Source organism: Neofelis nebulosa, chromosome 9, assembly GCF_028018385.1.
Source record: "Neofelis nebulosa isolate mNeoNeb1 chromosome 9, mNeoNeb1.pri, whole genome shotgun sequence".
NCBI classification, from domain to species: domain Eukaryota; kingdom Metazoa; phylum Chordata; class Mammalia; order Carnivora; family Felidae; genus Neofelis; species Neofelis nebulosa.
The window spans coordinates 20,003,733-20,028,854 of record NC_080790.1 but is presented as its reverse complement, the minus strand read 5'-3'; the positions used below and the strand labels follow the sequence as shown (position 1 = coordinate 20,028,854).

Below are 25,122 nucleotides of genomic sequence, written 5' to 3'. Positions count from 1 at the left end.
AGAGGGGGACAGAGGATCTGAGGTGGGCTTTGTGCTGACAGTAGAGAGGCTGGATGTGGGGCTCGAACTCATGAACCATGAGATCGTGATCTGAGCCAAAGTCAGATGCTTAACCGACTGAGCCACTCAGGTGCCCCAAAACAATTGCATATTAAACTGGGTAGTTCTTCCTAAAAGTCCAAAGGCCATGCCCCCTTCCTTTCCTTTTACCTACATATTGGCTCCCCTTCCTCATCTGTATTTCACTCCCCTATTACCTGGATTTGGAAGGCAGAGTTTCCATATGAACCAGAGGCTGAATTTCCCTGTGTTACAGAGAAAGGGGGGCTCAGAAGTGGGAGGTAATCCACAACTGTTGCGTAAAAACCAGGAGCCTCACTAGCATTTGGGGCCTCAGCATCCACAGCCTGCCACCAGGCCTGTCCTTTAGTCCAGGAGCCTGGCTTGCAGTGCTCCAGCCTCACACAGCTGCCCCAGCTGCACTGTGTCTGCCCAGAAGCCTCTAATCACCCCATCGGCCAAACAGCTACAGCAGCTCTTGCTCTGGGCACCAGCCTTAAGCAGCCAACAGCTTTATAGGGCCTTCCAGAAAGAGGGAAAAGGGAAGAAGATGACAGCACCAGGGGATTCAGCTTCAGAGGGGAAAAAAAAAATTATGAGGCCTAGAGAAGGGTCCAGGGAGAAACAGAGGGGAGAATGCGCCCCTAAGATTGTCACGTAGCTGATTAGCTGTGAAGCCTGAAATAGAACTCAGGATTCCAGACTCCAGGCCTGGTGACTTGAACCCCTGGCACTTCTCCCTTGAAGCAGGTACTTTGACCTACTTCTCAGAAGCCGCAGGGAAAGAATAGCCTATAAAAACAATACCCAAGTATAGGAGCAGGTGGGTATCCAAGGGCTAAAGAATGCCTCTCCACAACACAGGAAACAGCTCACGGGCCGGGTCAGTAGGACGTGCTCTTGGCCAGGTTCCTGGAAGCTGCCTTGGGTGGCCGGAGGGACACAGGGGGACAGAGCTGCCTGCTGCCATGAGATCAGGGCCTGAGCATCTGGGGTGGAGACGACTGCTGCAGACAGATTTCACCTCCACTAAACCAGATTTTGCCAGAGAGTGAATGAAGTTTGTGATATTGATTACTGACATGTCAAGGCTTAAAAGTACTAAGCAAATTCTCCTGACCCGCCCTCTTTGCTGCCTTTGGTTCCCCTATGTTCACCCTCCAGAGCACAGTCAGGTTCCTTTCATTAGCTGCTATTGCCTGTGGTCCCTGGAGAAGAGACTCCTTTCCTATGAGAAGTTCAAATCCATATCCATTTGCTTCTAGTAAACAGCTCAGACATTACCATGCCCTTTGCCCCGCACTCTTCTGTCCTTTTGTTCTGTCCTTGCTCCCAACTGTCAGGAGCCACCGGTTCCCCACCCATCACCTCCCATCTCCAGCCTGCCTGATGCTTGCTTCCACTGGGACACACTGAAGGACTTGAAGACCCATGGCATCATTTTCATCCATTGATCAGCATGGCTTAGAAGAGAGAAGAGAACATGGGAAGTGGCTCGCTAGTCAGACAGTTGATTTCTGAAGGTCAGATCTGGCTTTCCAGACCTTGGCTAAGGAGACCTGCATTGCACCATAGCCAGAAGGAACAGGTTTGCCCAGAGTCTGGCTAACCTGGTCAGAGCATGGTTTAAATGAAATTGGAGAAGGGGGAAAAACACCTTCAGAAAATTACAAACCTGACCACTAAGGAAGAATACAGAAAGGACCTGTGAAATGCTGAACTCTAAGACCTGAAAAGTGGCACCAGCAGAGGAAGAGCCCTAGGACTTCAATGGGGCCAGATGCCAAATCTCTAAGGAAGTTACCCTGTCCTGCCTGAGCCAAACCCAGGCTCTCCAGCCTTTCTATTCATGGCCTCACATTGGCTTTGGAAAACCACTCCCTCCTTTTCTCCCAAAAGACGCTCAACCCTTGGCAGCCCTATAGTTAGGAATCCTTGGCCAGGCCCATTTCCCTGTCCACCATAATTGAATTGGGGTGGGGGGGGGGAGTCCATTTCAGCTGTAGCATATCACAGCTATTCCTGGATGACTTAGAATAGCCACCAAAGCACTCTCAAAGATTTCTTTCAGGAGCATTTTCTGGACTGCTTTGGGGACATAGAAAGAGGACATTAGAAAAATGTCCTCTGATATTTCTACCTTCCAGTGTCTTTGAACTCCTTCCTCAACATTACACGACATTGTATCTCAGCCTTATTTAGCACTATTCTCTACTGTGACTAGATTTTAGAAAGCCCACCAAGAAAATATGTGGAAACATTTGCAGCTACACAAATTAGTATGTTAAATTCAAATTTCTAGAAAATACATCCATGTCTATAAATTCAGTCTGAATCTAAAATTTTGTTTTTCTTTCTTAAAAAATCTATTCCCATGTGTGTTTTCCCCATAATCATATAAATTAACAAAACTTGGTGTATATGTGTGAGTGTGTGTGTGTGTGTGTGTGTGTGTGTGTGTATGCAACTTGTCACAGTGTGTGCTAATCATTAACTCATAGGTTTTCCTTTCTAATTGGCCCCCCTGGGCATGCTGGTACCTAATTCTAGTTTTATGCTTGGAGATAATGAGGAGTGAAGGGGGTAGAGTAGGAAAGGATAATTGGCTTCTCTTTGCAAGATATATCTTCATGTAAAGCAATAATAACCTCATTAGACATAGGAGCAGATCCTGTCTGGGCTGATGGAGGCTCAGTGAGGTTTAGGGGAATAGGGTTTTCTCAGTTCTTCAAACTTTTGCATATATTCCGTTTCTAGTGTTTGAGGTACAACACTTTCCTGATCAATGCTTTAACTTTGACGTCAGAGACCTAGTGAGGCTGTGAATTCAGCTGACTTTGTAATTTGGCAACTCATGGAGTTTAGCTTTCAGTTACCTCTGTCCTTTGTCTTTTTCAGTCTTAGAAAATTTGTATTACAATCTGAGAACTTAAGGATTTGAGCTTGTAACCTGTTTTCTTTTAGGCAAACTACATCCAAAAGAAGAAGTGATACCATTCCACACTGATTTCATTCTTTTTGACTTTCCTGTAGTTTGGCAGGAGCAAATAGTTGCTTTTAATGAACAGTGATCAGAGGCATTATTTATCTTTTAACTTTTTTTCAATCATTGTATGCCATGGACATATCATCCCTGTATATGAATGATATTGGCTGCTCTTGGTCTTAAGTAACCAGAGAGTGAGTGAAGTTTGTGATATTGATTACTGACATGTCAAGGCTTAAAAGTACTGACACCAGCAGAGGAAGAGCCCTAGGACTTCAATGGGGCCACATGCCCCATTGTCTTAGAAGAGAGAAGGTCAGGTAGCAGATTCTCTATTCCACCCATTTCCCCCAAGGTTCTGTTGCCAGCAACCATTTCCCAGGACCAGTTTCTCTATACTAGTCAAGGTTCTTGGTCCAGATAACATAAGCTAACTATCACTACCTTAAGCAGGAAAGAAATTCACTAGAATAGTATACAGTCAATAGGAAGCCCAAGATCAAAACCCAGCCAGGAACCAAGAGTGACTGGGTATCCAAATACCATCAAGATCATGCCACCAAAATAAGGCCACCATCACTGACACCACTACCATTGGCTACTTGCTGTTGCTACTTTTGGTGTCACTGACAAATAATGCCCATTCCTCTGCATCCGTTCTTTTAACTCCTTCACCACTGCACAAACAAAGAACTCCCACCTTCTGTATCTTCACAGTACTCCGCCGATATTCAAAATCCTGTATAGTAGCAGCTGATTCACTGATTGTAGACCACATGCTAATATCTTTAGTAGAGAACATGGAGATCTGTTTCCCTTGGTTTCCATAGTGGAAGGTGGAGCCTTGTCTCCTACATATCTTGGATCCCCTCACATAGGAAGAGTTTGGATACTAGGTGGTTTCATTCCACTCCCCTCAGAAAAAGTCTACTATGGTCTTTAAACTGAAAACATTTAGAACAAACAGCAACAAGACAATTAAAGCCTAAGGTAGGTGATGTAATTTATTAGAATTAATTATTTTAACAAACAAAACCTCCACGTCTAGATAAATTACTTTCTAAGATGCTAAGAAGTCTTGGAGAAAGGATTGCAAAGTAACTATCAATAAACCTTAAAAATTCATGAGAAACTAGAGAGAAATTGAAATTGGATTGACCTTGTATGAAGGAAAATTGTGGGTTTTGCTAATTACCAGCTTGGTGTTAAATGTTGATAATTAATAGAATCACTTGGTTAAACAGGGTTGCTTGTTGTGAATACCTAGAAAATAATTAAATGAACACTTGGAACCAATATGAATTTATCAAGGACCAGTCATAGTAACCATCTTTATTTCCTTTTTGAATCAATTTGTTAGTCAATTAGTTAATTGGTTTTTGACTATTGATAGGCAAAATGAGAATGTCACAGGTACTGCATGTTAAAACGTGTAAAAAAGAAAAAAAACACATTAAAAAACATGTAAAAAAGTTAAAAACACCATTCTTTGCTTTTACTATAAAAAGAAACCATGGTTATTATAGAAAAGGTAGATAGAATTTTCTAGTGAAATGAACTCCAACCGTTATCCCTGCTTCAACTAAAAACAAACAAACAAACAAACAAACAAACAAACCTTAGAATTACATTAAGGGAATAAGAAAGAGAAGAACCCACAAGGATAAAAAGATTAGGAGAGGAGATAACAGGACCATTGATGACAACACATTTTTGGAAGATGGAAAATAAGTGAATGCATGGAACTCACTTGGCAGGACAAAGAAAGGGGAAAGCAAGTGCCTACAAAGAAGATGCCAATGAAAACAAGGCAATTTGGACAGCAGAGCTCCAGGAATTCTCAGGAATCAAAGGCACTAAGAACCAGATGTAAAGAGTGGAGCTGAAAACAGGAGAATTGGATACCATTCCTGTCCATCCACATTTCTGATCATACTTTAGTGAGTTGTTTTAAATATGAACTGAAAGCCAAAGATAATCAGACATTTAAGAAAAGCATCTAGGATGAAAGATAGAGAACAAAACATAAAACAAACAGTAGAAGAAGACTTGCAGAAAATAGAGACAAGCAGGTAATCGAAGAAAACTTTGCATTAGCATCACCAGCAAGGGAAGGGAAGATATTATATCCGTCAAAGGCGACTTGTATTTTACACTGTATTCGTTGTATTTTACACTGTATTTGGAGAGCCTTGTCCGTTTGCTGTACAGGGCAAGAGGTAGCCAAGTGGCTAGACCTCCCATTAACACAGACACTCTGTTTTTGCTTGTTTGTTTGTTTTATATATTGGAATTTTTAAAATGGTTTAACAAGATTTTAAAGGGCTCTAGAGTTAGAGTTTTTAAATTAATTTTTAAATTTATTTGTTATTGAAGTATACTTGACATACAATGCTACCTTAGTTTCAGGTGTACAACGTAATGATTCCACAACTTTATACATTATGCTATGCTTCCCACAAGTGTAGCTACCGTCTGTCACCATACACAGAGTTTTTGATTTAAGCAACAGAAATTAACACTAGGTAGCTTAAACAAAAACGCAATTCATTAGAAGGTTATGCGTAGTTCATCGAACCAAAGGCATAGGTGAAAAGTTAGAATCAGAAAGGGCAGGAGCCAGGGCAGCTCTGGGCTCCCGGCAGCAAGGATTAATAGCCAGTTGGATGAGGGCATGGCTGCTATGATGCATCACTTCCAAGTTTTTATTTTTAAAGTGCTAGAAGAGAGAGTCCACTTGTCTAGGTTGGGTCAGGGGTACACCCTCTGGCTAGGAAAGCAAAAGTCACTCTATTATTTATTTTTAGTTTCACTAACAATACACCAGTGGGAAAGGGAACTTTCCCCCTTGGAATGTCAGAGTGATATTATTAGAAGAGGGAATAAAAACTAGGGAGCAAATCCAGCAAATTTCTATAATATCTATGGCCAAAAATAAGTTTGGAAACCATGAATCTGCAGAATTTTAATTTTTTTTGTAATGACAAAGAATAGTCCATTGAAAGTATGTACGAAAATGTATTCAATCAATTACCGTTTATGGGACATTGAGATTGTTTTCTATTTTTTGCTTTTATAAATAGTACCTCAACAAACATCCTTGGACCCCAATTTTTGCAGGCATCTTAATTGAGAAGTGGAATCTAGAATCCTAACGGACAAGATGGATGATTTCTAGGCTGGGTGATTTCATATGAAGAATGCTGCTGGTCCATTGATGTTGAGTTGCAGAGACTTTACTAAAGTTATGTGGATTTTTCCCTTGGATTCTTTCTGTTCAACAACTTTATGGATGATTTATATATACCATTTTAAAATGTACTTAAATTTGCAGATGCCATCAATCTAAGAATGATAACAAATATGGTAGAATGTCATCACACTTCAAAATGATCATTATGAACCGAAATACCATGTCTAAGACAACAAAATTAAAATTCACAAGAACAAATGCAAAAGTTCTGCATTAAAAAAAAATCAATTAATTGTTAAGAGACAGGAAGAGTGAGTGCTATTTGGACAGAAATTCACACAAAAAGGTCTGAAGGTTTTATTAATTTTTTTTAAGTTTATTTATTTTTGTTTTTTTTTTTGTTGTTGTTTTTTTTTTTTTCAACGTTTTTTATTTATTTTTGGGACAGAGAGAGACAGAGCATGAACGGGGGAGGGGCAGAGAGAGAGGGAGACACAGAATCGGAAACAGGCTCCAGGCTCTGAGCCATCAGCCCAGAGCCTGACGCGGGGCTCAAACTCACGGACTGCGAGATCGTGACCTGGCTGAAGTCGGACGCTTAACCGACTGCGCCACCCAGGCGCCCCTAAGTTTATTTATTTTTGAAAGAGAGACAGCATGAGCAGGGGAGGGGCAGAGATGAAGGAGACACAGAATCAGAAGCAGGCTCCAGGCTCTGAGCCATCAGCACAGAGCCTGACGTGGGGCTCGAACTCACGAACTGTAAGATCGTGACCTGAGCCAAAGTTGGATGCTTAACCGACTAAGCCACCTAGGTGCCCCATAGTAAATGCAAGGTCAGTATGGCTCAACAGTATGATTTGGCTACTAAAACCAAAACCGAAACCAGTGTGATCTTACAGTGCATTAAAATAAGTAAAATATCTAAAACTTGGGTGTTGCTAGCCTCCTGCACCTTTTACTCTAGTCAGACTAGAGTGGTTGGGTTTAATTTTGACTGGTTACACTTTTAAAAAGAGATGGTAATGAACTGGAGTGTGTTGAGACAAAGGCATCTAGTAGCTATAATGAGAATTTACTGAGTGCTTACGTGTGCCAAGCACCATGCTAAAAACATTTTTAAAAAACTTATTATGAAGTGGGTATGATTTTACAGATGGGGAAATCGAGTCACGGGATGCTCAATAACTTGCTCAAGGTCACACAATAAGTGAGAAATTGGAGGCTGGAACCCTGGAGTCTAACCCTGGAGGCTGCTGACAGCCACCACACATGGAGGACCCTGCAACATAGAGGGATTTGAAGAACTTCAAGTAGATTGTCTGCCAGGAAACATCTCACTGGCTAGCTGGATCGTACAAATAAGCCAGTTATGCACTTGGCCTTTAAATCCAGAGGTCTGAATATTTTGAAAATTGAAAGTCAGCTAAGAAAAGATTTTGATAAAAGGGAGAATTGTTTAGGGGTGCCAAACAGTGGAATTCATTCATTCAACAACTAGTTGAGTGCTACAACGTACTTGGCAATGAGCTCGGCCTGCTAATATAATGATGAAAAAGATGAATGTTTCCTTGCCCCGGCAGAGTTCACGTTCAATGGAGGGTTGGAAATACGGTTGACCCTTGAACAGCACGGGTTTGAACTGTGTGGATCCACTTATATGCAGATATTTTTCAATAAATACAGTACAGGGCTGTAAATGTCTTTTCCTTATGATTTTAATAACATTTTCTTTTCTCTGGCTTTACTTTATTGCATGAATACAGAATACATCTAACATACGAAACATGTTAATCAAATGTTGATGTTACCAGTAAGGCTTCTGGAAAACGGTAAGCCATTTGTAGTTAAGTTTGGGGGAGTCAAAAGTTACATGTGGATTTTCTACCGTGCAGTGGTCAGTGCCCCCAACCCTTGTGTTATTCACAGGGCAGCTATAATGAAATCAGTGATAGTAACAAGTGTAGTCAGTAAATAAGGAAAGAGGGAGCAATATGGAATCATATGGTAAGAGCCCTTCCCCAGTCTAGAGGGGTAGCAGTTGGGGGGAGGGTGCATTTTCTTGGGAAGTGAAGGCCAGGTTGAAATTTGATGAGTGAGCCTGACTTTGCCTACAGTAGGAGATGGAGAGAAGGAAGAGAGTTTTCTGAGCAAAGTTCAGATAATTCCAGTAAGACATGATGACGGCTTAGGTATGGGCTGTGGGTTGAAGGGTGGATGGATTTTCCAGAGAATGGCGCACATACTACTGATCAGCACCTGAGATTTTTTAGGCACTTCCCTGATATTTATCCTTTAATATATAATATATATAATAATTATGTGTTTGTTTTAATATATATAAGAAATTTAGGGGCGCCTGGGTGGCGCAGTCGGTTAAGCGTCCGACTTCAGCCAGGTCACGATCTCGCGGTCCGGTCCGTGAGTTCGAGCCCCGCGTCAGGCTCTGGGCTGATGGCTCGGAGCCTGGAGCCTGTTTCCGATTCTGTGTCTCCCTCTCTCTGCTGCCCACCCCCACCTTCTCTCTCTCTCTCTCTCTCAAAAATAAAAATAAACATTTAAAAAAAAAAAAAAAAGAAATTTATATATAACTAGCATATCAAACCTGATTTCCCAGATAATATTATATTAGATGAAGCTAGATACTTAAATTTTAAAAAGAACGTCAGTGATAAATATTAGGCAAATAATGGTACTCGTGGCATTGTACTCAGAGAGCTGTTTATTGGTGGGGAACAGGGTTGCAAAATTGCTGGTGTGCCATATTGCCCTGGGTCAGCCCTCCCAAGAACAGCCCTGTCCTGCCCTTCCCTTTACCCACTCTGGACCCTTTCTTTACACAGTGTTTGCCCTGAGTCTTATCCTCCTTTGTCTTATTCTTGGAATTTCTCTCTCTGCCCATGTGTGAACAGCTCTCTCTAACCATGTCCTCAATATAGGCATTCCCTGACTTCTGATGGTTCAACTTATAAATTTCCGACTTTCTGATGGTGCAAAAGCAATGTACATTCAGTGGGAATCATACTTTGAATTTTGAATTTGGATCTTTTCCCTGGACTGCGATATGTGGACGACCCTCTCTTGTGAGACTGGGAGGTAGCAGTGCGCACAGCACCCAGTCACGTGATCCAAGGGTAAACAGCTAACACAATGACAACCCATCTGCACCCATACATTATGTTCTTTGTTTTCAGTGCAGTCTCCGATAAATTACGTGAGATAGTCAACACTTTATATGTTTATTTATTTTAATGTTTATTTATTTGAGAGAGAGAAAGAGACAGAGTGTGAGTGGGGGAGGAGCAGAGAGGGAGGGAGACACAGAATCCGAAGCAGGCTCCAGGCTCTGAGCTGTCAGCACAGAGTCCCATGCAGGGCTTGAACCCACAAACTGTGAGATCATGACCTGAGCCAAAGTGAGGCACTCAACTGACTGAGCCACCCAGCTGCCCCAAGATACTCAACACTTTAGTATAAAACAGGCCTTGTGGTAGATGATTTGGCTCAACTCTAGGCTAATGGAAGTGTTCTGAGCACGTGGAAAGTGGGTGAGGCTGAGCTGCGATGATGTTCTGCAGGTCAAGAGTACGAAATACATTTTTATCTTATGGTATTTTCAACCTATGAGGGATTTCTCAAGATGTAACCCCACTGTAAGTCAAGGAATATCATACTGGCTTTTGCAGTTCCCTAATTCAGGCTGTTGATATGCCTTTCAGAGCTCTTAACAGGACTTTTTCAAACAAACATATATCCTTTTATCTTAAAGTTTTAGAATAAGCCTTCTTTGAAATACAGTGGTAGACAATTGGTATACTCCTCTCCCCCTTTCGCACTCCCAATCGCAAACCATCATGTTCCCCAGCCTCTCCGGCATCTCGTGGATTCTCACCCCAGGTCATATCATTTACACCTCAGCAGAAACAGAGAGGCGAGCTTAGTTCCGGTGTGATGACCCACTGTGGTCAAAGTGCCCAGAGCCGCGCAGAATGACTGCGTCTGTGGACATGGCTCAGCAGCCATGTGAGCACCTCTCACTTCATAGCTGCTGCGGCCAAGCGTGCATCCAAACATCACGGCTCCCTGGGCACGAGGCGCTGCCATGCAGGTATAATGCACAACAGAGAATAGAGGCAGGCAACATGCACATAGTGTGTTCTGCCTGAAATAGCCATAAAGATCATCTTCTGTGTGGAGCTGGGATCTGTCTCACACCTCTAGCCCCAAGCCAGGGAAGTGTGCAGTGCCTGGTTCGGGCCCAGGATAAGGGAAGGGAGACAGCTGTGTTATCACAGTGACCTGGAGCAAGCATGTCAGAGCCAAAACAAACACACCATCCTCGTTCATTTCCCCCTGGGACCCACAGGCAACTCTGGGAATAATAAGTTCTGGTCCCTAACTACATGGTTTAAGGGACAGTCAGAGGTCTGATTCTGAGATATCACGATCATCTGGAACAAATAGTGAAGTGGAAAAAGTAGAGTGCTGATAGTAATGTCCCTGGGGACGGACAGCCCAGCTCTCAGGCACGTTCCACATGGAGGAGGCCATGTTCCTAGGATGTCCCAGACCCCACTTCAACCTTGAGCCAATGCTGGTTTCTCTTCTTGCTCTGAGACCAGAGGATTCAGGTGTTAGGAATCGCAGGTCTCCAAGGGCAAGGGAAGTCATTGGAAACGAATCTGTAAGCAAATCCTGTTACAGTTTCTTCTTAGCATCTATTCATGCATCAAATTAAATAATGTAACTGAACAAAGTTTAAAAAAGAAAGACCACAGAATATAAAAACGATTTATGACAAATATAACTTGTGGGAGCTTAGATTCCTAAAAAATCTAGATCTAATAACAATTTTTATGGCTAATCTTTAGCTTCTCTGTGGCAACTGGTCAGAGTATAGAAGGATGAGAATAGACAATTTCATAAACAGGAAAATAGAAACTATGGCCTATACCACCAATAGGAATTAGATAAATACAAATCAAACATCTTAGAGGTTCTATTATACTTGCAAGCCTAGAAAAAATGAAATAATAAAAGTCAACATCAATGAGACAAGAATCTAAAAGGAAAAAAACCATTTGCACAATGATGCATTCATAGCACTACTGATGATACTTAAAATAATTTAGAAATGACCCTAAAGATGTCACAATAAAGATAATTGAGTAAACTGTGGCATAATCAATAAAATGGAATATTATATAGCCATTAAAATAATAAGCATGATGGTCATAGAAATGTATATATTTGGAAAGTTGCAGGATTACAGGGAGTGTGTAGGAAACAATGCCAGGTCAATGTACATATTCTATGAGAGCCAGAAGTGATTTCAGAGAGATGCACTTGTTTATGGAATTTCCTTTTTTGTGAAGTGGATAATGACAATTTCTGCATTTATAGACAAATAGCATATAAAAGAGGGGGTATAGAATAATTACTTATTTTTCCTTGTTCCCCAGGGAAGCCATGAAGACAAATTAAGTAGTTTGAACTTATTGACTCAAAATATTAAGTGCTTGGCTGTTGAATGGTTCAGGTTCTTCCTTGGAAATAGTAAGCAATATCCATCTGTCAACTGTTAGAATGTTTTAAAATTAATTTAATGACATTAGAAAGTGCTCATATTTTTTTAAAGGTTTTACTTTAAAAAAAGAGAGTACAAGTTGGGGAGAGGGGTAAAGGGAGAGAGGGAGAGAATCCCAAGCAGGCTCTACACTCAGTGCAGAACCCGACGTGGGGCTCAATCCCACGACATTAGGATCATGACCTGAGCTAAAATCAAGAGTAGGATGTTCAACCAACTGAGCCACCCAGGTACCCCAGTGCTGTTTTTTTTTTAAAAGTTCTAGAATGCATCCCCCCTCACATGTCTCTCCCACTCCTCTCTCTCTCTCTCTCTCTCTCTCTCTCTCTCTCTCTCTCTCACACACACACACACACACACACACACACACAATCACACACACACACAATACATTAAAATTAAACTTTATTATTTAGCATTAGTAAGAAAAGAAGAGAAGAAATCTCCCAAGTACTTATTGTATGTGTCCTCACACCTATCCCTATCCTATTTAATTCATTTCCTTATTCCCTTCAGCTGGTTGTCCCTGACTACTCACTCACTATACACACACCCCCTACAAATCCCACCACTGTTATCCAGAAGTGGTTATATGGGTCTACCATTAATGATAGAGTATCATAAACTGAGAAATTCTTTTTTTTCTCCTTGTCCTTTCTCTATCCTGGTATTCCCTGGTATTGCATTGATGATGTAACAGGCCAGCCTTATATCAGAACAAGAAGAAAGCATCCAAGAGTTGTCAAATCATTTGGAAAATATCTTATATGAAAACAGTTGAATCTTTTTATTATACACAGAGATACAAATAAGGATAAAGAAACATTTCAATGTTTCATTTATTTCATTCTTGAGTATACAATATGTTTCATTATAATAAGGATCCAAAATGACCTCCCATGCTTGTAAAATTCTGAAAAAGAAATCTGTCCCATTTGCTCACAGGAAAGTGCCCAAGATATGTTAAGTTTGAAAAAATCAGGGATGCCTGGGTGGTTCAGTCAGTTGAGCATCCAACTCTTGGTTTTGGCTCAGGTCATGAGCCATTTTAGATTTACAGCAAAGTTAAGTGGAAGGTACAGAGAGTTCCCATAGATCCCCTCCCCCCGCCCTCCACAAAGGCTCAGGTTGTGAGTTCGAGCTCCGCACTGAGCTCTGTGCTAAACAGTGTGGAGCCTGCTTGGGATTCTCTCTCTCTGTTTCTCTCTGCCCCTCCCCTGCTCATTCTCTCTCTCTCTCTCAAAATAAATAAAACTTTTAAATAATCAAAATAAAATAATCAAAATGAAAATAAATAAAAACTTTAAAAATAAAAAAAATATGTATACAATTCAGTTAAAAATAAGAATACAAAAATATGTATGTAAGAGATAAGCTATGCAACACACGTATATAAACCCACTCCTATCCATTCAGAAAAAAATTAACAGTACTATCAGTGAAATGATGTAATTGTGGACAATTTAAATATTCTTCTACATAGTTTCCCAAATTTTCTGCATTTTCTATCATAAGTGTGTATTAGCTTTGTAACAAAGACAAAATCAGAAGAGCTGTCAATAGAAAGCCATATCCAGGAGTCTGGGAAGGAGTCCTGCTGTGAAGTCAGGGGGCAGATGGGGTCAGGAGCTGGCAGCTATGAAAGCTTTACTTCAGGACCAGTATTCAGCGAGAACCTCATCTAGCCAAGGGCAGGCTCTCAAAGGAGGGTGGCCAAAAGGGTTGGAGAAATAAATCAAGCCTGAAAGAATGAAATGGCAGGCATGACAAAATTTCACTAATGCTTAGCTCAGATGGCTCTGAGTAACATCAATAAGGAAGGATAAGTACAACTATGCACTTGCAGAAGGTTAAAGGGGACCTCGGAGGATGTCTGGTCCAATCTTCTCCTTGTCAGGAAGAGCCCCAGAAGAGCTACACTCATCCACACATAGCTTAGTGCTTAGCAGCTTATTGCTGCGTAGTGGTAGAGCTGGGATTAGAACCCAGGATCCCGATGCCTAGTCACTGCCCTCCGCTTCCCCGTGGGGTAAGTTAAGTGCTGCTGTTATTGTGGTGCTGCCACTGTTTGCATTATGACAGTACCTCATTAACCCTACTGTAGACTCTGGGTGAGAACGATGTGTCAATGTACGTTCATGGGTTGCAATACATGTCCCACTCCTATGGGGAATGTGATGGTGGGGGAGGCTTTGTGGAGGGCGGGGAGAGGAGATCTATGGGAACTGTCTGTACTTTCCACTTAACTTTGCTGTAAACCTAAAATGGCTCTTAAAATAAGTAAAATCTGTTTTAAAACTTAAAAAAAAAACCAAAAAAACAGTACCTCATTAAACCTTTAGCCAGGGCTGGGACTCCTGACCGGGCCTACTCCCATAACTTCACTCCAAGCGAATCCCCTACCATTATTCCAGATTGGAACTGATTCCTGGGAGTTCTGTGTTTCTCTGGACTCCAACCTTCCTCCCCAAACCTGCCGTCATTGTCTTGGATCAAGCCCTCGTTAGGTCTTCTTCTTCTCCTTTTTATTCTTTCTCATAGTGTTTAAACCTACAAAAGCCTTGAAAGAATAGTGTAAGAACTCATATATTCTCCACCTAAACATAAATTATTAACATTTTGCCATATTGCACTCTCTCTCTCTCTCACACACACACATATGACATAGATATGAAAGAGCACCCATACATATCACACATATATCATATATGCCTAAACATTCATATATAACACATATGTACATATATATACATCACACATTTTATAGAGTCACTTGAAAGTAGATTGAAAATATCAAGACACTTCACTCTTCAATTCTCCAGATCAACTAAGAATAAAGATATTCTATGTAGGAATGACGTCATTATCACACTAAGAAAACTAATATCTAATATTTGGTTCATACTCAAATTTCCCCAATTGTCCCCAAAATGTTTTTTATGGGTGTTTCAAGGTTTTTATCAAAGATCTCATTAAGGATTCCATATGTACGTGGTTGTTGGGTCTCCATAACCTCCTTCAACTTAGAATATTCCCCTCACGTTTTGTATTTCTGTTTTCTATATGCCACATTTTTTAAGAGTTCCAGCCATTTTTCTTAGACAATCTTCCACATTCTGGATTTGTCTGTTTTTCATGATTAAATCCAGATTAAATACCTTTGGAAAGAATACTGGATAAGAGGTGTTATGTGTCTTCCTGCATCACAACAGAAGGCAAGAACACTGAATTGTTTCCTTGTGCTAAGTTTGACCTCGAGGTTCATGTGATGGCCACTAGATCTTTCCATTGGAAAGATCTATCTTTCCATTGGAAACATGCTATCCTAGCATCTGTGGATAATCATAGTCCTTGACGGAACTGGGATCGCAAAATAGTGATTTTGCCACTTCTTCTATTTTATTAGCTGGCATTCTTGGTAAAGAAGTCTTCTTCATATCTTGTGTGTCTCCCATGGCAGTGTTCTGACTGCTCCTCCTGCCTCCAGTCTGGCTCACTTCACTCCATCTGCTGCCAGGAGCAACATACGCTCAATTGCAAATCTGGACACATCCCTGCCCTGTTGAGAATCCTTCAGGGGTAAACTCCATTCTGTGAGCTTGGCGTGGGGCTCTGTGATCTGGCTTTCTTCAGCTTTTCTCTCCCTGCACCCCTCCTGTGCTCCATTCGAATTATCTATACTTCTTCAAACATAGTACCCTGTTTCATGCCCTTGAACCCCTGCACCACGAGCCCCTCTGCCTGCAAGACTCTTCCACACCCCCCAACATCATCTGACCCCCACCTGTTTTTCAAGCTTTGGCTCATGCATCAGCTCCTCTGACCCTAGAGTTAAATAGGTGCCTTTTGAGGGCTCTGATGGCACCTGTGTCCCTGTCTATCATTGCTCTTGTGGCCCCGCATGGAAAATTTTACTGGTTTGCTTGTCTTGCCTACCTGATTGTAAGGTCCTTGTGAGAAGAGCCTTTGCATGACAGAAATCTAGCATGATGTCTGGTATTAAGTAAGCACTCAGAAAATGTTTTCTAATGAAGTAATTCGTGTTTCCTCAAATTATTAAATAAGGAATGTGATAAGCTTCACAACAAACTAGATTATATGCTATTTAAGGACAAAAAGCATATCTTCTAAATCTTTGTATTGTTCACATCTCCCACCTTATTCCCTGCTAATTTGAATTAGGATTTTGCAAGTAGGTTGACACTTATAAAAGTGTATTGATACATTACTTTTACCTGTCCAGTTTATGTTCCTTTTGAGAATTTTTCCTCCTCTACCCAACAGGGTGGCCAGTCTCTTGCCTGGTCTTCCCACACACGGTGAGCTCATAATGTGAGCTAACCATTAAAGGACTTCCTTCTCCTGATTGCAATGATTGGTTCTCTTGGTCCAAGCCAAGTCTATCAGAGTCATCCTTGGGACTTTTGAAGGAGCTAGCAAGGAAGACACGAAGGAAAAATAATGTAATAGCTATTGCTTCCAGAGGCCATCTTTGCTACCAGGTGGGGAGAGCCTACCTGGCTAGGAAGCTAACTCCAAGGCAAACAAGTCAACAATGGGAAGACAAAACTAATGACATTATTTAAGCCTCGAAACCCAGTCTGATCTGAAGAATTATATTTAGGACTTCCTGGTACATGAATCAACAAATCTCTTCTTTTTGCCTTTTAAGTTGACAAAATCATGACAAATATACAAGAGCTGATTCCACGACATCCCACATTTGGTCAAGCAGGTAAACTGAAATAAAGAATGAGAATCTAGCATCCATTTAATCCTTTCTTGATTTGGGGGAGATTATGTAGAGATACTGTATTAATGAGGCTTCTCCAGAGAAACAAACAAACAAAACTCAAAAGGATAGACAGTTATAGTTATATAGTTATTTATGAAAGGAGATTTATTATAGGAATTGGCTCATGAGAAGTCCCATGATCTACTGTATGCTACAGAACCTGGACAGCCAGTGGTGTAAGTCAGTCCTAGTTGAAAGAAAGATCTGTGAACTATAGGAGCTAATGGTGTAAATCTGAGTCCAAAGGCCAATTAGAGAATCAGGGGTCAATGGCATTAAGAACCAGGAGTGTGGATGTGGAAAAGCAGGAAAAAATAGATGTCTCAGCTCAAGCAAAGACAGTAGATCACCCCTGCTCTGCTTTTATGTCCTATTAGGGCCCTCGATGGATTGGATGATGCCTATCTACATTGGGGAGGGCAGATCTTTACTCAGTCCACCAATTCAAATGCTAATCTCTTTCAGAAACACCCTCGCAGATGTACCCAGAAAAAATAGTTTACCAGCTCTCTGGGCATCCTTTAGCCCAGTCACACTGACACATAAAGTTAACTACCACAAATCTCTGGATCAGCACCATTTCTATAGCCAATGACAACCAGGAAGAAAGTTTTTATCTAGGCTGCTTCTCACCTGCCTCAGAAGAATTTGAGATGTATTGGGGAGCCTCATTCTCATGTTCCTGTCCTCTAAGTCACTTCCAAGAAAAGCAAAACAGACCAAGAAAACATGTCACAAATAGTAAAGGTTGGCCTGTATCTTCATATTTTCTGCTCCAGATTATTCAATTCTTCCTCATCATAATTGGTGCATTGCATCAATTTGCTTTTGAGGTCAACAGCAATCTATTCTGCTTCTGGAAGCTCTTGATTTCTGAGGGATTTAAGGAGTCCAGGGTAAAGGGGCAGGGATCAGGGTTACCCCTGGACACAGAGCTGTTGACATCCACTCAAGGACCTGTTGAGTTAAAAATGTCAAATGCATTTGAGGAAACCATCACTGGGGATATTTTCTAGCTTACACCTTACATTTCTGGAAAATTCCTCAGTGAGGCAGGAGAGGAGGTAAGAGAGGCAAGGCTTCTAGAAAGTGGCCTGCAGAGCTTGTTGACTACAAAGGGGGAAAGAGGAGAGTCTTGGTTTGAAGAAGACCCCCTCACATCAGTCCGAATGGGTATCCTGTGCAGTTATTTTACTGAGTAAGAGAAATAGCCAAGTTCTTTAAGAAGAGCATTTACATGACTTTAATTTGAATTAGCTTAATTAGATGTTTTTCTCCTAACTACTGGCTAAGATAAACCACCTCAAGGGACCAGAGTTGTGATGAAGTGTGGAAGAGGAGAAAAGGAGAAGTCAGTGTGCATGGCTGCCCCAGGAGGTCTGGCTGGGGCATTTCTGGATAGAGCAGTATGGGGAACATAATCCCCTGGACAGAAGCAAATTGGGAGGAAAGAACAATGTAAAGACAAAGGCACAGCGAAAAAAAATGAGGACACCCAACAATAAACTACAATTTCTCTGCAATTTCACTTAAGAATAGAGCTGCTGGGCTACCCCATATTTTGCAGGGGTGGAAAATGGCAAAAGAGTCCATGATGCTATGTCCCTGAGTTTGGTATGGCAGAAAGGGAGATGGCCGTCCCCACCTTCATCCCCTAAGAATCTATTCCAATCATGGACTTTAGTTTTTCTGACCATTGCTACTAAATTTCATGCTGGGGCAAGAGGCAGAAACCTGGCTTGGAACAAGAAAGGTGGATGGAGAGGAGCAGGGCTTATGTCTTCACACCTGCTGCTGTGATCCCCCAGCAATGGGGTGGGGAGACCCTTGGGCCCCCAGGAGCTGCATCTCTGACCTGGAGGTGCCGGAAGCCACACCCCCAGGCATTTTCAGCATTTGTGTCCCCCTTTACTCAACAAAGCAGGGGACCCCGTTCTGCCCTGGACTCTAAGCTGAAGAAGACATTAAAGGGTGATGACCATAAGCTTCAAAAGAACAGCACCCAATTTAAAAAGCAAACCCTAAAACAACTTGGTGAGCTCAGGGAAAGGAAGGAAAAGAAGACTGGATTCTGAGAGCACACTTACTTCCTTAGGGTCCTCTGATATATATAATTCAAGTACCCGAGGATTCCCAAGCATGACCTCATAGCATCTATGCAGAAGCACCATGAGCACTGTCTCCCCAGAGGGAGTGAGAGAAGGACCAAAAGTGAGACACAGAGGAAGCAGAGGGAAGGCCAAGGGCTGGCACACCAGAGGGTAGCCTCTTATTCCTCTGGGTGCCTATCACAGGGCACAATGACACCACAGGCCAATGATTCACTTAATATCTGCACCGTGCATCACATTCAGAGGAGGTTTCTCCAGGCAGCCAGGTGAGAGCCCCGATCTGCCATTCCACCTATGCACCTGCCGGGTCTCCGGCCACACGGCCCCTCTGGCCTCCCCTGCGCAGTCTCCATCAGCTTGCAGCACTGATTCTCCCGTGGTCACTGCTGCCACCGTGGCCGTCACTGCCACAACTCCTGAGGAACCAGGGCTGTGCAAGCTGCAGTCTCCCCAGATGCCTGCAGAGAGACAGAGCGGCTGCACATGACTCTCCTGGCAAGGGAAAACCAGGGGAGAGCTGTGCCTGCATCCCTGACTAATGATCACGCCTTCAGGAGGGGAGGCAGTGACTCAAACTGTGTGGAGGCACAGCAAATGGAAGAAAGAGTGGGAGGGAGAGAAGGGACAGGGAAGAAAACACAGAGGCAGGGCGGGGAGGAAGGAGAGAAAAAGCAAAGGAACAAAGGCCTTGGAACTCTGAATCTATAATGATGCTCTACCCCATGGCCTCTGCGATCATTAACGTACAAAATGGTGAGACAAAATATCTTCACACAACAGTCCAGCAGTCCAGTTCGATGTCACTTAGGAAGAAAGAGGGGACTAATGTTAGAAAAGATATTACTATAATTGAAATGACTGTAACTTGCAAATATATAATGTATACTGCATAGGCAAATACAGTGTTCTACCAACTGTGAAATCTTAAGGACAAGAACCACAGCTCCTTTTAAGCTAGAAAAGTAATAACATACACTAAAACTGTTTTACTTTGGTCTCATTCCAAGGATGCAAGTCTGGCCAGGAAGTATATTTAAAGACAAATTAGGTTCAGTTTTTCCACAGGAAGTTGTTATGTCCTGGGGTATATCATTTGACATGTGTTATATCTGATGCTTGTAATAATAACAAGCTATGTTATAAGAAGGGATTTGCTATGTTTGTGCAGTATATATGGACACATGGGTGTGTGTGTATGTGTGTGTAAACTAGTTTTACAGCTATATTTATTTTTTTTAATTTTTAAATGTTTTTATTTAGTTTTGAGAGAGAGACAGAGCAAATGGGAGAGGGGCAGAGAGAGAGAGAGAGAGAGAGAGAGAGAGAGGGAGACACAGAATCTGAAGCAGGCTCCAGGCTCTGGGCTGCCAGCACAGAGCCCGACATGGGGCTCAAATCACCAGCTGTGAGATCATGACCTGAGGTGAAGTTGGAGGCTCAACCGACTGAGCCATCCAGGCATCCCTACAGCTATATTTAAAAGTCCATTTTATATTGCAGCCTAGCTGTTCCAATCCTACAAGAACTAACATTAGCTTTTTATTAAAAATATTTGTAACGTCTTGAAATGAAATTCACAGGAAATATAGACTACAAAATCACATCATTTCCTAAAATTGACATATTCCTGTGATGTAAAGAGAAATAAAGGAAAGTAATTTATAATGAAACACTTTGTGTTTTAATACATAAGTACTCAGGCACAGCTAAGCCAGAAAATACTATAAAACAGGCATCTGCTTGCAATGAATAAGTTTGGATTTAAGAAAAGTAAGATGACAATCATCTGAATACTGTTGATCTTTTATCTTTCTAGTTAACATTTAGAAGTAAAGATTAAACAAATACGCTTCTACGTATCCATAAAAACACCATAGATTAGACAGACACAAATGCAAGCTGATACAGGTGTGTTGACTCAAATACCACGAGCAACATTACCATAAATGATACGATTTTCTGAGCGTTTGAGCAACTCTTGGTAAAGTTCCCGACAAAACAAAAGGCAATATTCCCTCAATTTAACCAGCACCAGCACTGGTTAAACTATATAGTAAAGCCATGTAAAGTGTGTGTGTGTCTGTGTGTGAGCGTTTTCATATGTAAAATGGAGTCTGCCTCTAGGTTTGGATAAGTATAAGAAAGTTTTCTCCTGCATGAATTTCTGGCAGCGTTGGAAATTTGTGTGGGCTGTGGGACAGTCCTTCATTGTGTGGGCCTGTCCATGCATTGCAGGGTGTATCTCCAGCCCCTGCATGGCAAGCCACTGGGGTTCTCCAATTGTTGCCGCAAACAAAATGGCACCCACAGATTTCCAAACACCTCCCAGGGAGACTGTTCTTTTTCAAGATTGTTTTGGCTATTTAGAGTTCCTTGAGATTCCATATGAATTTTAGGATGGGTCTTTCTATTTCTTCCAAAAAAAAGGTCACTGGGATTTTGACAGGAATTGCATCGAATCCGTAGATCGCTTTGGGTAGTATTGATCTCGTAATGATATTCAATCTTCCAATCCATGAACACCAGATGTCTTTCCACTCATTTGTCCCATGCCCTTTGTGAATTTTTAACTATTGGATCAAATTCTCTTTTCTTTGTAAGGATCTGGCTTTCTTACATCTAAGGTACTGGTCTTACCACGTCCCAAATTCCCACCCATTCCTTCCACTTTCTCGTCACTTAGGAGTCAGTTCTTTCTCAGTATTTCCTGATAGAGTGTTGGCAAGGCAAGTCAACAATCTATCAGATGTCCTCTCCACAGACTAAGACTTCCAGCAGGAATGCTAACGAGGAGTTTCCAGAATTAGGTGAGAAATTGAAATTGCTGACTTACACACTTTTCACCAACACCAGGATTCTAAGATCTCTTTTTTCCTCCTTAGACCATGTGTCAAAAACTTTTTTTATAATGCTTAATAAATATTAGTAAATATTTTAGGCTGCACTGGTCATACAGTCTGTCACAACTATGTAACTCTGCCAATATAGTGCAAAAGCCTCCACAGAGCAATATAAAGAAGCACTGACACATGCCACAAGGATGAACCTTGGAAACATCACACTAGAAACAGACACGAGAGGCTGTATGATTCCATTTAGATGAAATGTTCAGAATAGGTAAATCAATAAAGACAGAAAGTAGATTAGTGGCTTCCAGGAGCTGGGTGGGAGGGAGAACGGGGAGTGACTGTTAATGACTATGTGTTTTTTGGGGGGAGGGGCAGTAATGAAAATGTTCTAAAATTAGATAACGGTGATGGTTGCAACTCTGTGAATATACCAAAACCCACTAAATTGTAAACTTTGAAAGGTGAGTCTTACAGTATGCAAATTATATCTCAATAAAGCTATTTAAAAAAAAAACAACAACAGTCATAGGGGTGCCTGTGTGGCTCAGTCGGTTAAGTGTCCGACTTCAGCTCAGGTCATGATCTCACAGTTTGGGAGTTCGAGCCCCGCGTCGGGCTCTGTGCTGACAGCTCAGAGCCTGGAGCCTGTTTCAGATTCTGTGTCTCCCTCTCTCTCTGCCCCTCCCCTGCTCACACTGTATCTCTCTCTCAAAAAATAAATGAACATTAAAAAAAAATAAGATAAATAAAAATGAAAAAAAAAAGTCATAGACAACATGTAGACAAATGGGTGTGGCTGTGTGCCGATAAAACTTTATTTACAAAAACAGTCTGGATGTGGCTGTAGTTTGCTGATCTTTACACTAGACTGCAAGATTCATATAATCAGAGCTGTGCCTTGTTTATGATTAACCTCCAGGACTTAGTATGATACTTGCCAAACAAGTAATCATTTGACACGTTTGCTGAGTAAATGAATTCAAGAACAACATGGAACTTCCATGCCTTTAGTGAATGTCTTAATAACATCCTTCCTGGTGTCTGTGTAAAACCATGTCCAGTTCCATCTGCCTGGACTTAGCTTTTCTAAGTCACACAACCACTCCTATTATTTATTTCAATTCTCGTCCAGCCTCTCCTCCTCCAAGAACAATGACCCCACTGGCCCATTTATTGCACTACTGTTATGTAACAACCTTACCTATTCTTCAGCTTATTCCTCTTATATTTCATCCCTTCTTTTTGCTACCTGCAATTTCACATTAATTGACTCATTTATTTATTCAACAACAAATATTTGTGAAGCATAAAATACTGTCTCTTACTTATATTCCTCCCTGCTTCTAAGAAAGGTGGAGACTGGGGTAACCCAAAAGTTAGCCTGAGCTCCACAGTCCCCAGTCTCTGCAGGGTGTCACAGTCAGACAAACAGAGTCTAGCAGCAAAAAGTATTTAAGAGAAATTGCAATCTCTATTTGCCTCCTTTAAAGACTACTTGTAAACATTTATTCATAACTTACAGTAATATTTCATAAAAATTTCCTTCTCTATCATTCCTCTGATCTTCATGTCTCTCCTTCCCCACTCTCCATTCTTTTTCTTTCCCTCCAGCCCAACATTTGTGCTTCCCACAGAGTGATACATAGCATTTTTAGGCCATCCACCGTTCTTTGTATTTATACTCCAACCCCCTGTTGGGGGAGTGAAATCTTAATGGAGGCTTCTAGAGCTGCTGCCAGATTCTTGGTTATTCATAGTTTCTGCCTGAAATCCTTAAGGTTAAGGAATGTAGAATTTCTCTAGGAGGAGTTGCCTCATCATATGCAAGAAAGGATATGTCCACTGGGTAAAAACCCTCAAGATTGCAGGCTCCTACTAGCTGTTCCTCTTTGCTATAGCTGGAACAAATATGGACCCATCTCCCATCAGCCTAACTTCCAACTGTGGTCAATAACTTGGGGTCGAAAAAAATACCAAGGGATCAGTGACCAAGTATTCACAGTGATACTGCTTGTGACACACTCTACCACACTGAAAACAAATCAGGCCATGAAGTCTCCTATCTGAGTTCAGTTGGCTCTCAGAGCCCCTTGACTGGGTTTGGAGGGCAGCTGACTGACAAGCACTGAGACTTACTGGCCAGATTCTGACTTAAGGGACAGAGGCCCAGCTACACCACTTCCTTTGCTGCTCGAGGCCCTAAACCCTCATCCATTGTCTTTTTCTAGGAGAGATCCTGGTTGCTTTTTTGCTTATTCAGCCCTGAGCCATTCACCAATACTGAGAATTCAATGTGACCCTTGAGGTTGTGATACATCTTGATTACATATTTTCTAGTATACAATCATCCTTACGTTATCTTGATTCAAGTGCCCTGATCTGCCAGACCTTGTTCCATGGACTCTTGAGAATTTCATGCCACTCCAGCAGGAACACATTGTAAGTCTGTTTTCCTCTTCTTTCTGGTCATAAATTTAACAGTTTGATCCCCAAATTTATTGATCCACCTTGCTGTTCTTTCTTTAGAGAATAAAGAAGCTTTACACCAAAATTTCAGTTTTTCTGTTTTTTGAAGTCCATGAGCACCTTCTCAGGAGGGGACTCTGGAGATTGCCACTTGGCTGGTGGCATTTCTCAGCCCCCAGGGCTTTTCACTCCAGTACCAGTGTCCTGGCATGTGTTGACCATGACTCAAGTACTTTTCTCAGATCCCTGACCTTGCCCCTCCTGTAAATTTCTTGGATCTCTGGTAATCATTAGCCTGAGCCAGTAGTTCCAAAGCCCACTTGAGAGCAAATTCCACACCTGGTATCTGGTCTTCGTGGGTGGAGTTGGGCAGAAGCCTTGAACTGTCACAGATCTCCTCTCCCTTTGCAGCAGAAGGCAGGTGAAAAACTAGCATCCAGTCTGCAACTACACAGGGGCATTTCTCAGTTTCCTCAAGTTAGTGTGATTATTAACATGGTTCTCTTTCTGGAACCAAATAGCCAGTGCTAAGCAGCCCATTCTCCCAATCATAATTCTGATGCTAGTATCTTGTCAGAGGTATTTAATTTTGCATCTGCAGCTTGACTCTGTCCTTCCTCTGCTTCATACTTCAAAAGGTTTTGGGGCGCCTCGGTGGCGCAGTCGGTTAAGCGTCCGACTTCAGCCAGGTCACGATCTCACGGTCCGTGAGTTCGAGCCCCGCGTCAGGCTCTGGGCTGATGGCTCAGAGCCTGGAGCCTGTTTCCGATTCTGTGTCTCCCTCTCTCTCTGTCCCTCCCCCGTTCATGCTCTGTCTCTCTCTGTCCCAAAAATAAATAAACGTTGAAAAAAAATTTTTTTAATAAAAAAAATAAATAAATAAAAATAAAAAAATAAAATAAAAAAAAGGTTTTGCTCAGGTTAGAAGGTCTGCCCTGAACACATCTATCTCCATCTTAATGAGGAGCATCCTGTTTCTTGCCAACATTCCTTTTGGCCTCCTAAGATGTAGCACACAAAAAACCCAAATTCTCTTCTTTGGCACCACCTAATTTGCTGTTTGTTCCCAATATCT

General features: G+C 41.7%; 1 long non-coding RNA gene across 1 annotated transcript; it reads left to right on the top strand.

Annotated features, from left to right (window-relative positions):
- Nucleotides 1-3,437: 3,437 nt before the first annotated feature.
- On the top strand, nt 3,438-16,609 carry LOC131484467 (uncharacterized). The gene is made up of 4 exons (XR_009248265.1): nt 3,438-4,036; nt 8,006-8,071; nt 11,702-11,795; nt 16,111-16,609. It is a non-coding gene; the product is annotated as an uncharacterized LOC131484467 (long non-coding RNA).
- The last annotated feature ends 8,513 nt before the right edge of the window (nt 16,610-25,122 follow it).